General features: G+C 32.6%; 1 protein-coding gene across 1 annotated transcript in view; it reads left to right on the top strand.

Moving 5' to 3' along the window:
* Positions 1-561: 561 nt before the first annotated feature.
* Positions 562-12,729, top strand: part of LOC106128223 (uncharacterized) — a 29,722-nt gene continuing 17,554 nt past the window's right edge. The window contains exon 1 of the mRNA XM_013326514.1: positions 562-705. The gene's annotated coding sequence lies outside the window, so the exon portion shown is untranslated. The remainder of the gene's footprint in view (positions 706-12,729) is intronic.

Genomic DNA, 12,729 nt, shown 5'->3' on the forward strand with positions numbered 1-12,729 from the left:
GGAACTGTAAGGAGAAGAATTACGGGCTACACTTAGTAGCGCGGTGGGCAAATGAGGTTGTCCTCGGCGCGGAATGTTGCTCTGCGGAATGGCCTCCGAGTGTTGTTGTTAGCACTAGCCCGAGATGCATGGGGCCAGACTAATGACGTCACACTCTGTTTGCCCTACTAATTGATTTTATTTTAAACTAATAGGTAATTTTCGATCTTCTTAACGACTATAAGTATCGTTAGGTGACTTGGTTAAGTTTATATAGAAACTATTTCCAATGCCAAAAGTACACGTTGCTTGAGTGTAACTAAAAATTGGATTAATAAATCAAATATCATTGATACGGTAAAAAGATAAGAAAGAAAATTAATATGTTACATTGCATCTTTAATGTTTAACTTAAACTCTTTTTCTGATCACAAAACATATTATCTTTATTTACAAATTATTTTCCTTAAACTTTACATCCAAAAAGAATTCCACAGCCGTTTATCTATAGTAATATGTAGCCTTACATAAATCGAAGCCTCCAATCGAAGCCTGTTTCTTCAGTCTCTCTCTGACCGTGCGTGCGCGCAGACGTGCGTCCCGTGAATCAGTGCAGTATCGATAAAGTGCAGTGATTGTGTTTGTGCTAACATCATCTCTCTATCGTACTGATAGAGAAATAGATGGGGAATTAAAATGGATATAATTGTCTCTTTTCTTCGCTTGGTAAGTGAAAACAGCTGATAACTAATTAATCTATCACGAATTAAAAACGATTCGATCATCTATGAATTGCGTCAACTTAACGTTGACAGGTTTACCGGTTTATTGCTTTGCCTAAGTTCAAGTATCGTTAAAACTCAAACATGTTTTAAGATTCGTTTTAGTTGACTATGGAATCACTTGAAAGTTTAAAGAAAGATGACTGAAATACGATGACTTGGTGTCAACAAACCTCTGTTCTCACTGCCGAAACATTCATAAAACTTTTCAGAGAGATTAAGAGATTTTTTGTACGTAAGATTCTGGGAATAGAAAATCATGGGATAGTGAGAGGGATAATTTTAAAGCGATGAAATTGCTCGTTTATTGTCTTATATATAGAGTTTTATTTAACGAGTGCTAAAGCAAGAAAACTGTATACTTTTATAATTAAAAGAATGTGAAGATTTCACGCATTATTTGCTCAAGTGTCGCGATGATTGTTATTCAATTTTCAGTGACAATCTGTGTGACTAAAGTGTTGCCAGTTGTAAAAATGACATAAAACGATTTTATTGAATTATTTTACGATATCTGCATACATCAGTTGATTTGATATTGGATTTTTAATCCTTTTTATAAGTTAAGATAAATTTTTGATAATGATTTGAAATTGCATTCAATTTTAAGTATAGATTATTCTTAAATCCCTTTAATTATCTAATTTCTACACTTTATAACTTGCTCGTTAAGGCGAAGTTCGTGACATTACCAATTTTCATTAAAAAAAACATGAACATTATTTGTGTCAACAATAAAAATAAAATATACAAAAACTTCGATGTTCATTAACAGTGATTATCTTATCACCAAAGGAATTTATTGTGTATACATGCACTTTCAAAATAAGCGTATTGTACATTGCGTGCCAAAATTATTGATGTACACTGCGGACGAAAATTGTTTACATAATTTTTATCATAAAATTGTCTCACAACAATGTTTTTAGCTTGTATAATACAAACTGCTTGTATAAAAATGAATACAATATACAAGGTTGTAATGTTCTATTATAATAATGGAGCGTCGGTGGCTCAGTCGTCAAGCACTTGACTTGCAATCTGCAGGTCCTGGATTTGAATCCCGCCATGTACCAATGTGTTTTTCGATTTCCGATTTACATATGTACATTTATCCGACGTTCGGTGAAGGAAAACATCGTGATGCAACCTGCACATATCTGAGAAAAAATTCAAAGATATGTGTGAAGTCAACCAACCCGCACTTGGCCAGCGTGGTTGACTATGTCCTAATCACCCTTAAGTTAGGGTAGGCTCCGAGCCCCTCGGTGGGGACGTATAGTGAGCTTATTATGATGATGTTGTTGATTCTTTGTGTGTTTTTGTGTTTGTAATATAAACGTGCTAATGATAACATTTCCATATCGTTTTATAATTTCATCAGATGCAGTGTAATCAATTTGGAGATACCACATGTACAGCGTTATCATTCATCTTAACATACGAACATAAACTAGTCATTTTTACTTAATTACGAGTATAACTACTCGTGTATAACATAGAATGTCACCTCATCTTCATAATCCTGCCCGTATCTATATGGAGCATAGGCGCTGTATGTACTACTATTTTCAAACATCTCTGTCAGTTCTCATATCTGAATTCTGTTCTTCATGTCCTCTTTGTTCGAGTCAACTTATAATTTAATTACTTTCTTCGGTTAAATTAGTTTAACCATAAATTCAACTCGTTCTTCATAAATATAATCTACTAAAAGTTGCCATTCGTGCTCTGAACCAGGAAATTTCTTTGCATATCCAAATCGCACGTACATTCCTCGATGCATAGTTGACCTAAAACAACAAATAAGCAATTTCTCACGCATACAAATAGGTAATGTTACTTATAATTGACTTTTGTTCAATCTTTCCTATACGCCTTGGTATGGTAATGTTTTTCGTTTATTTACTAAGAAATATACGTTAATTACTGCGAACTAAATATCATTTCTATTAATTAATTACCTAATTTAATCTCTAGCGGTCAGTATTTGATAAAAGCCATAATGTTTTTTCTCTTTTATTAGCGAAACGAATTGTAATTCGTGTCAAAAAAAATGAAAAAAAAATCTGTATGCAGCCTCTTTGCATGTAGTTAAGGACAGTTAAATACTGACAGTTGTAAATATAATACATGTATTAAATTCATCACATGTCTGTACCAAATTTACCAAGTAAATAGAAATCGTTAAACCAAAGCCACTTTTCTCTTTAGAGAAAATCATCTCGAATTATTACATCTCGACTTGTTTGCAATGTGCAGACTTGTTCCAGCTTGTTAGTATTAAAATTATATAATAAAAATCTCAAACCTAACAATATAAAATATATCCATAAGATATTCTTTTAATGCGAATGTTTAAACGGATGGATGAGTGGATGAATATTTAAAGGTATCTACAGAACAGCTGAACAGATCTTGATGACATTTAGCATAGATGTAGATCATAGCCTGGAAGAACACATAGGCTACGTTTTTGCTTATTACGCGCGGACGGAATAGGGGACGACAACTAGTTATAGTTATATTATAGTATTAAAATTTCGGTTGCCGAAAAATAAAGAAGCCATGAAACAACCTTTTCATTTGCTACACTGTAAAAGTCTCCCGGCTTCCGCCATTATTATAATAGTGACAGCTGTCAAAATTGACATATGTCTCAATCACCCACTACCTTATATTTTATCTGCGCAGGTTTTTCCCCGCGCTTTACCGGTGCGTAAACTTTTATTGGTCGTCATGATTGCGCCATTAAAATTCTCAAGCCGTGCACAGCAATGCCAGGTATCCTTCGATTCACTTTCCTGCGCCCATGTTTACAATTATTTCTCATGAAGCGATGTGCCATGAAATTTCAATTAACCACTTTGTTACACTATTAAATTGATTACAATTATCCTGGAATAAAATTTGAATGTACGAAAATTTACCGATATTGACATGTAATTCAAATTCACAGTTAATCTATAAAAAAATGCAAAAAACTACATACTGTATTTCCTTATAATGGAAGGAATAGGATATATTAAAGATATTGAATCAAAAAATGATGGTGTACATAAAAGCTTACATCGAAAGATTTTCAGAGTAATATCCAAAGCTTATCTTTTTATAGCTCAGTCGGGATCCTTGTCTTGCATAAGAACGACTTTCAGTTGCAGAGAAATAGACTTCAATGCTACTGCTAGCCTTAGCTTTAGTAAGAAGCATTATTCCAAAAGAAAGGCTTTTCGTAAACAAAATAATTTATAATAAAGTAAAATGATATGATTAGCTTAAATTTCGTCAAAAAGTTAAACACGTATATACGTATGTCTAACAGAGAATATTTAAGAATTTAGGACTAGTTTTAACTTAAAATATTCATACTGTTTGTTGTTTACAATACGTCAATAAATAATTACGACTCTACCTCTTCCTTAGTCAGATGAATATGTTTATTTATTACAGTAAACACTATTACATAATACTTAATATTAATCTTCTTTTGTTCTCTCCATCTTATCTTAAAACACTTTCAACTTTCTTATAGAAACAGCTGAAATAAAATATTATCTACATCTCAGCGTGGATAGATAGCCCACGCACAATGATGCTATCTGCCAATGCATTTATCAATAATAGAGAGAATTTCGTAATAGCAATAAAAATGAACACTTCCTCCGTAACTAGACGCAAACACACATTTAATACTATGCAAGGAAACTGCTAAATTTTAATAATTGTGCGCAAAGACTAGATAGAGAAGGTTAGGAAAGTCGGTACCTAAATCGTACAAAAGTTGTGATAAACCGTATAATTAGTATTGTCAGCAAGTCTTTGCCACTTTTACAAACATTTGCTCGAATATAATAAGAGTTTCTTTTCTTCCTTCACATTACTGTACCCGTAAAACATTTCATGTCAGACATTTCGGGCGCAAGGTATGTAAAATTGACCGTCCTCCAGGATATCTCGCGATGTTTGATTTACCAACGTTCACTCCATCATGGTGACCAAGCCAATGCAAATGACTAAGCGATTATGTCTATATTTATTATTTAACATATAATACGGATATGGACGCACACTTTGACCTAGAAATGCGACTCCGTTAATGAATGAATCATCTGGTACTTTTGCTAAAGAGAGTGCGAAAAAATCTACTAAAAATCACAAAGCAAAATCAATTCTATTCCAACGACACAGAACTTAAAATCGACTATACTGAAAAGTCTGTGGACTATTGACCATTGAATGATATGTGCTCTCGAGAAATAAATTAGGAAAGACATGACGTTATTTAGTTACATACAATGTTTATACATAGAAAAATGATATGTAAGTATGTCAATTTGTACTTTGACTTAAGAATATTAAAACTTAATCTTAAAACCTCAACTTGTGACTTGAAATATAAAAATAGTGATAATGCATCCATATTTTTGTTCCATTATGAAGAAAAAGTATGAACACGATAATAAATAAAATGGCCATCAAGAATGTAATTTTTCTCTCGAGAAAAACTAATCAAACTTATTGCAGCAACTCTCGAATCATGATTTTACTTGATTATTTTTATTTATTTGTGCATTACAAATTTGCTACAGATAAACCGTGTAATTAGAGATACACAATTACCGTATGTTCAATGTTATTTGCTATTTCGTGATAATGACGAAATGCATGTTGCAATATTCACGCCGTTTTTGAGGTTATAATTAACAAGTTGGATGCAAGTCCTTCGACGATTATGATAATTAACGGAATAATTAAAAACTGACACGATCTCACATTAACTACGATAATTTGATAGGTTCTGCATACTTTATCATTTTTTTAACATTAATCAACATTTGCTTTTATCCTCTGGTACATCTATACTAGTACTAGCTGTCGCCCACGACTCTGTCCGCGCGGGATTAAAAATAGATGTTAGCCGATTCTCAGACCTACTCGATATGCTTTTAAAATTTCATGAGAATCGGTCAAGCCGTTTCGGAAGAGTATGGGAACGAAAATTGTGACACGAGAGTTTTATATATAAGATTATAAGTTTGTTTGTTTGTTTAGACGCAGTAATCTCAGGAACTACTAGTCCGATTGGAAAAAATCTTTTTTTGTTGGATAGTCCATTTATAGAGGAAGGCTTTAGGCTATATAACATTACGCTGCGACCAATAGTTTTTTTTTTAATTCCGCGCGGAGGGAGTCGCGGGCGACAGCTAGTTATAACATAAAATTCTGTCAAACCAGATCAATTCTGTGTATTCCATACACAAAGAAATTCTGTTGTTTACACAATATGAAGAGTGAACAATGAACGTTATTTTTACTTTGTATCGTGTTAAACAAGCTCCCATTAACAGTAATGAACGTCTGTGTTATCGTCTCTAAAAATAAAACTGTGTGTTAAATTGTCCATTTTTTATCTCCTCTAAACAGTCACATTGTTTGTTGTTTATTTAATTAATATTATAATCTATTTATCAGAAAACATACGTTGAATCATTTTTAGTTCATATAAATATAAAATTTACGATTATAATATTTCTTTAACCATTCCAACTAAGCTCTAGGCTTATGCTAGGGTATGGTTTACGACAATAGTCGAATGGCGGGATGCGAACCACCGACCTCGTGGTCGGAAATCTGTACCCTAAGCCATTAGGCTATTGACGCTTTAATTCTATTCTTGCGCAAGGCAATTAAATAATATAACCGTTTTCTAGGCTGCCTGTCACATGTCCGTGTGAATTTCAGTTACATTTTAATTTCCTACAAAATCGTATATCCAATTTGCTTAGAACGTGTGAAAGTAAATTAATCTAATTCGCACTCTTTATTGTCGTATACGTAATATTTTAACAGTTTAATTACGCACTACTTCCGCGTACTTGATTACAGGCAGGAAAAGATTGACCTTGGACTCGAAATGCAGAGGATTAATTTGTCTCTCATGTACAAATGGACTTAATTCATGCGGGGAGATCTTAAATTCTTTGAGCTTTAACTGCATAAAAACGTAGTTGTCTCAGTTTTTTCAATTAGTATGAGAGAGAGGTCCATATACGAGTATTTCTGCAGTCGAAATCCACGTTTTTAGTTAACATGAAGTCATTTTTGTTACTGACATGTTTGGATAACTAAAAATCTCTTTATCAGGACTACCGTAACTCCTAAGTCTACAAATTAGACTGACAATTTGATATGCATATTTAATATTTGCAACTTTGCGTAATCACTACTGTCATCTTCTACAATAGCAATTCTACAAACTATGACCGATTCTAAATTGAATTAAGACGGAACCGAACCCAAGAATATTACCAAAATGCTCCTACTCTAACATCTAAGCTACAGGGTCTTTAGTATTTTCATTTACGTAATAGGCATAATTGAATCCTCACTCTGACATATTAACATAATCAGGAAATATGTAGGAACAAAGACAATACGTTTTACTTCCTACAACACGTTTAAAAAATAATTGTTCCACGGAAATTACGCACCTACCATCTTTACCTACCCTTTTTCTGCGCATCAAGTTACGTTCTGCTTCTATTTTAGATCGTTTCCGTATGCTTTTTTTTCTCGATAACTAATTTATGTATCGACTAGCTGTCACCCTCGGCTCCGTTCGCGCCGGATTAACATAAAAACTTACTTATGTAGTTGCCTATGTGTTCTTTACACCGAGATCCGTTAAGTCTTTTTGGAGATACCTTCTCATTTATAATATTAGTAAGATAAATAGTAAGAGTAACTTTCATACCTATCCCTTTCTTCTACTATTAATAAAATCGATTGCAATAAATAACATTATGAAATTTAACTTTATATCGTGTTGTAGACTTATCGCGCCTTTCTCCCGCGCCTATTACTTACTATTATATATTATTAAATTTCACAAGCGGTTATTAAACATTAGGTAATGCCAATTCCTGACTAAGTTTTGTCTCGTCTCATCCAAAACGGTTCGCAAGTTCAAGACCGACAACTTTTTGCGAAGCCTGAACGCGCTAAAATAAAACTCTGAATATACATCACAGAAGCCGAACATTTATAATTTTTATTCAGGTCACAAACTCAGTACTTAGTTAAATATAACTGAAAGTAAGTTTACAAGAAAAAGACTCGTAATTTCTCTACAGCACTTACCGTAGGTTTCTGACATCAACCCATCTGACTCTGTCTTTCATCTTAGACAAAACAGAGTGGATAATATGTTTTAAAAGAGTATATTGGGCTCAGAAACCCACGATGAAAATTTTTCGATAATAAAAAAAAGATAAGATTAATAGAATCAATAATTTGTTGAGTTCTCAATTACTTGAAGGTTTCAGTTTATAATATGCTTAGCAAGATTACAAATTGGCAGAGTTCACCAGCAGTCGATGACACACTAATTCAAAGCGTTTAATTGTTTATACCGTTTTCTTATAACCATATTCGTCTATTTTATGTGAACGAATTGATATTTATTCAAATAGTTTTGTTGCCAATGACCCGTTACTCTAAAATATCGTGAGTTGCGCTTTCTTAAGAGTCAAGGCGACGGAAGACTAAATGATCTCGATTGTTGGGGTCATGGTTGTTGATTGCTTGTTTGACAAAGAATTTTTCTATTTATTAAAATATTTGGATTTGATCGACTTAAAATAGAAATTGGTTTAATAAATCTCTGAAAAATAGAGACATTAATACGTTTTACGGTAAATATATTATTAATTGTTGATTTTCTGACCTTAAAACTAAAGCAGAGTCGAGCTTGAATAAGTCAAATTGCAATTAACGTAAGCAGAAAACCTTAATAATCTAGGCAATTATTATAAAAAAGTTAAAATTATTATACATTTTCTAGAAGCTTTTAAGTTTCCATTCCTTGTATTTATAGTATATATTAAGCCAGAGTTCTTAGCTTATTATTTTAGGCCTTTCTTCATTCGGTTACATAATTTAATAAAAAGATATCACTTAATTACGTACCGCTATCAGCCAACCTGTACCATGTTATGTTACGTCGGCAATGTGAACTGGGCCCGTCCCTCAGTTACGCGGATTTTTGGAGAAAATTAATGATGTCTGTCATTTCGGTGTCACTCTTGTATTTCCATTCTGAGAAAACAACCGGTGGGGTCGTCGTATTATGTAACTTTTGACTTCGAAAGTTGTTTTACACCTTTAAAAAGCAATGAAGGGAGCATATTTAAGAAATACCCACACTCAGAAACATTCAATAGTTGTTTTAGTAGACTCATGGTACTAAGTTCTCAGGCCTTTTTTAAAAGTTGACAACCCTACTATCTTCTAGTATGCATCGTGTGCAATATTTAAAGGACCATATTTAACAAACAAATCTACATGTTTTCGCAATTCATTTGCATTACTTTGCGACTGCGAATGTCCTTCATTAGTAGAGTCTTGTGCTTTTTATTTATCCTGCACATTAGAGCAAGCAAACGCCTTTGAATCACAATAAGTAGAAACTAAACACAAGGCTTACTGACGTCATAAGTCAGTTCGCGTAAAGTCTAACCGCTCTTATAGACATACTGAGCCATTTAAGAGCCGTTTAAGTTACGTTATTGTTAAAAAAGTTATATTCTATGTTTCAGCTGTTAATCTAACGTTTTCTGCCTACTTTATTTATATTATTTTAGAAATAACAATACTTACCTTCGATGTTTACTCCTTACACTAAAGTAACAATCGTCTTTGCATCAAGTTTACAAAGGAGTTCACAGTCGCAGTTGATCTTAGAACGGAACTGTTCGATACCGTTGCATAGCTTCCGACGACGTCATTTCAAATTGATTGCAATTCCAAGAATCCGTTGAATTATTCCATAGACAAGTGTTAGCCATTTTATATATTCTGTAATTCCTAAACGTAAAAAGTTATTTAGTCTATGCTATAAGTCAATAACACTATTGTTTATTTAAAATAACAATTACGATCCAACAGATTAATTTAAAAAAATTATTCTCAAATATTAAATAGAAGTATTCAACTTATCATGTTAATAATCTGACAGTATTTCGTTATCGTATATTAAAAGTATTGTAATTGCTCGTCTGAATGACGGCCATGTTTTTCTGACATTCGGGTAATCGTAAAGACAATGTAACAGCGGTGTTTTAAAAAGTTGTTGCTTATAATTCCTAAATATATAAGTTAAAGAAGACTATTTTTTTTTTGGAAAGTATTCTCCGACTGTGACTCACACCCATACAAGATTTCTATTATTTTAACACATTATAATATTCCTGTTTATATGTCATTGAAATGATGTTAATACTTTTTTATTCATTATCTTATCATAGTAATATTTAAGGCCTAGACCAATAATTTAAAGAGTAGAGATTAAAGAGAAAAGAGAATTAATAAAAGGTATTTAAAGCATTTTTAAATTATTTATTCTTTTGTTTTATTCGAAGTCCAATTTTAAGATTATTTTTCTTTTTATTATAAGTCTTGTGGGCTTGTTTTATATTTACAGGTCGTGTCGCTTAATCCGTTGTAATTTATGCGATACATAATTATTTTTATTTATGTAATATTTATATTGCAATTTGCATTTCTCGTTCCGTTACATAAAATTATAGTTCGCTTGATTAATTACTTGCAAATTAAAAAAAAGATATTTTTTTTTGAAAGTTGCTAAGTTATATCTAAAATATGTGGGCTATTAGGCCATTATCTACATCGTTAGGTACATAATATTATGTGTATTTGCCTTAGGTATTACAAGACTACGAGGTCCTTCCTTTCAACTGCATAATCTCTGCCTACCCCTGTTGGTCACAGATTTGAATGTATGTTGTGAAATAAATCATCATTAAGCTGCTCTTGTTCGTAATGAGGGTCGGTACAGTACCTACTACTTCTCCATATACATATCTCTATCAGACGTCATATTTCCTTCTTACGGTTATCTTCTTTCACACAATCCCTCTATACTTTCTTCGACCTTCTTCTACCTAGATGATTTAAATTAATGACTATAAAAACTTTACTTATGATCTAGAAATTATATGTAAAAATTACATCTCGTATGCGGTTTTTACAAATAGTGTTTTTTTTGTACGTACTTTAATAAAAAACAAACTATCATTAGGAAACTTCACTCACGTTACATTCTTGCAGTCAAAAGTATTCGAACTCGCATAGTATTTAATGTCAAAACAAATATTTGTTAATGTTTGTCGCAACACTTTCTCTACTTACGTGAACATGGCCTTGCGGAAGTCTTTAAACGGGCCTTTGTTAATTTTTCAAATTGCATTTTGTTTTTTACGACTGTGTTCTCATTATTATATGTAGGATGGTCAAGTTATGAACGAGTTTTATATCATAGAGTAAATTGTATAATATTATATTTCTACACTTGATTCTAACAGAAGATAATTGATAGTTAACATGGTTTAAGAATATCAGTAAGTCCGAGAACGTATGTAGGTGACTCAGGGGTCAAGCATTGGACTAGTAATCCCGCCATTGTCGAATTAGATATGTACATTTATCCGATGTCCTCACGGTGAAGGAAAATTCGCGATGCAACCTGCACATATCTACGATGATATTGCAGGTGAACTCAACCAACCCGCATTGGGGCAGTGAGGTTGACCTAGTCATCCCTAACTTAGGGTAGGCTCAAAGACCCTAAATGGGCTTTTATAGTGAGCTGTGATAAATAACATCAATGGTATCAGGATGCTGTAACCTATCTGTAGTTTCCATTATTGAAATAAGGATAAAAAAGTGTATTAGCCGCTATCTATGTTAAGTAACCCTTGCCGTACTTTAAAACTTTTTTACTTTAGTTGATAGTGACGCTTTATTATTTTGGGGCATTACGAATAACTTTCCCTTACATTTTTGTCGAATTATATGACATTGATCGTTTTAATTAACACAAATATTTTGAATATACTCCAAAAATGTTTGTACTTAATCGTTACAATTATAAAACGGCTCCGGAACTTTAAGATAAGTTTCACTTTGTACAAATTACTGAGATTATTTGGTTCAAAATTAATTAAATCTTGACAAGAATGACTGTACCTTTTAAAATAAAATATATTATTATATTTCACATTTCAAGAATCAATACGATGAAATGTGTACAAAGCTATGTTAATTTGGAGAAGGTAATTTACATTTACTGCAGACAGAACAGGATAATAACAATTTTACGTTATTATTTTTGGATAATTTTAAAACACACCCTGTATAATTTTGGCATTGAAGGCTTCAGTTTGAAGTAATAATCGCTTATGTCACATCCCTTATAATATTAAAATTAAAAGACAAAGTATTTACTGTTACCAAATAATAATAAGTTAATCAATTAAATATTACAAACAAACGGGTTATTCATAGAACTGGTGAAGAAAATGCAAGTTACAGGCGCGGCAAGTCCGTTGACCCTGGAAGCACTTTCCCTATCCCGTAGTAACCTTACCCAAACGGACATAAAGCCTTTTACGGCTAATTGGTAGACCGGACCCGATACCGTCTAGACGCGTCGAAAGGGTTCGGTCTTTCAAACCGGAAGGTAACCGTAAAATGCACTGAAGTTAATTTTATGTATGACAGTGAAATGAAGAGAAAACTTGCTTAGCATTTGTATATTTTAAATGGAATTCTTGTAGGAAATTCACTTATCTTACCTGTTTGACTTTATTCCTGCTTAAGAGTGATAAATTAATAACTAAGTTACATACGTACAAAATCCCTTATTGTTTATCAAAGGTCCAAGCAACCACTACAAAAATAATTTCTTGTTTCCAATTCTCTTCCAGTAAAACTTCTGAAATGCCTGTAAAAAATTGTTCCATCTGATTTTTAAGGGGAATCTGAGGACAAGAAGATATTAAAAACACTGGCTTAGTTAGCTATTTACAGGTAGATATTGCCTAGTGAAAAAAAAGGTTTTAAGCGACTATTCGTGATCATAATAAACGACGTGCCTTGCAACGTGAGA

The sequence above is a fragment of the Papilio xuthus genome, unplaced genomic scaffold (genome assembly GCF_000836235.2).
Source record: "Papilio xuthus unplaced genomic scaffold, Pxut_1.1 DF828780.1, whole genome shotgun sequence".
Taxonomy (NCBI): domain Eukaryota; kingdom Metazoa; phylum Arthropoda; class Insecta; order Lepidoptera; family Papilionidae; genus Papilio; species Papilio xuthus.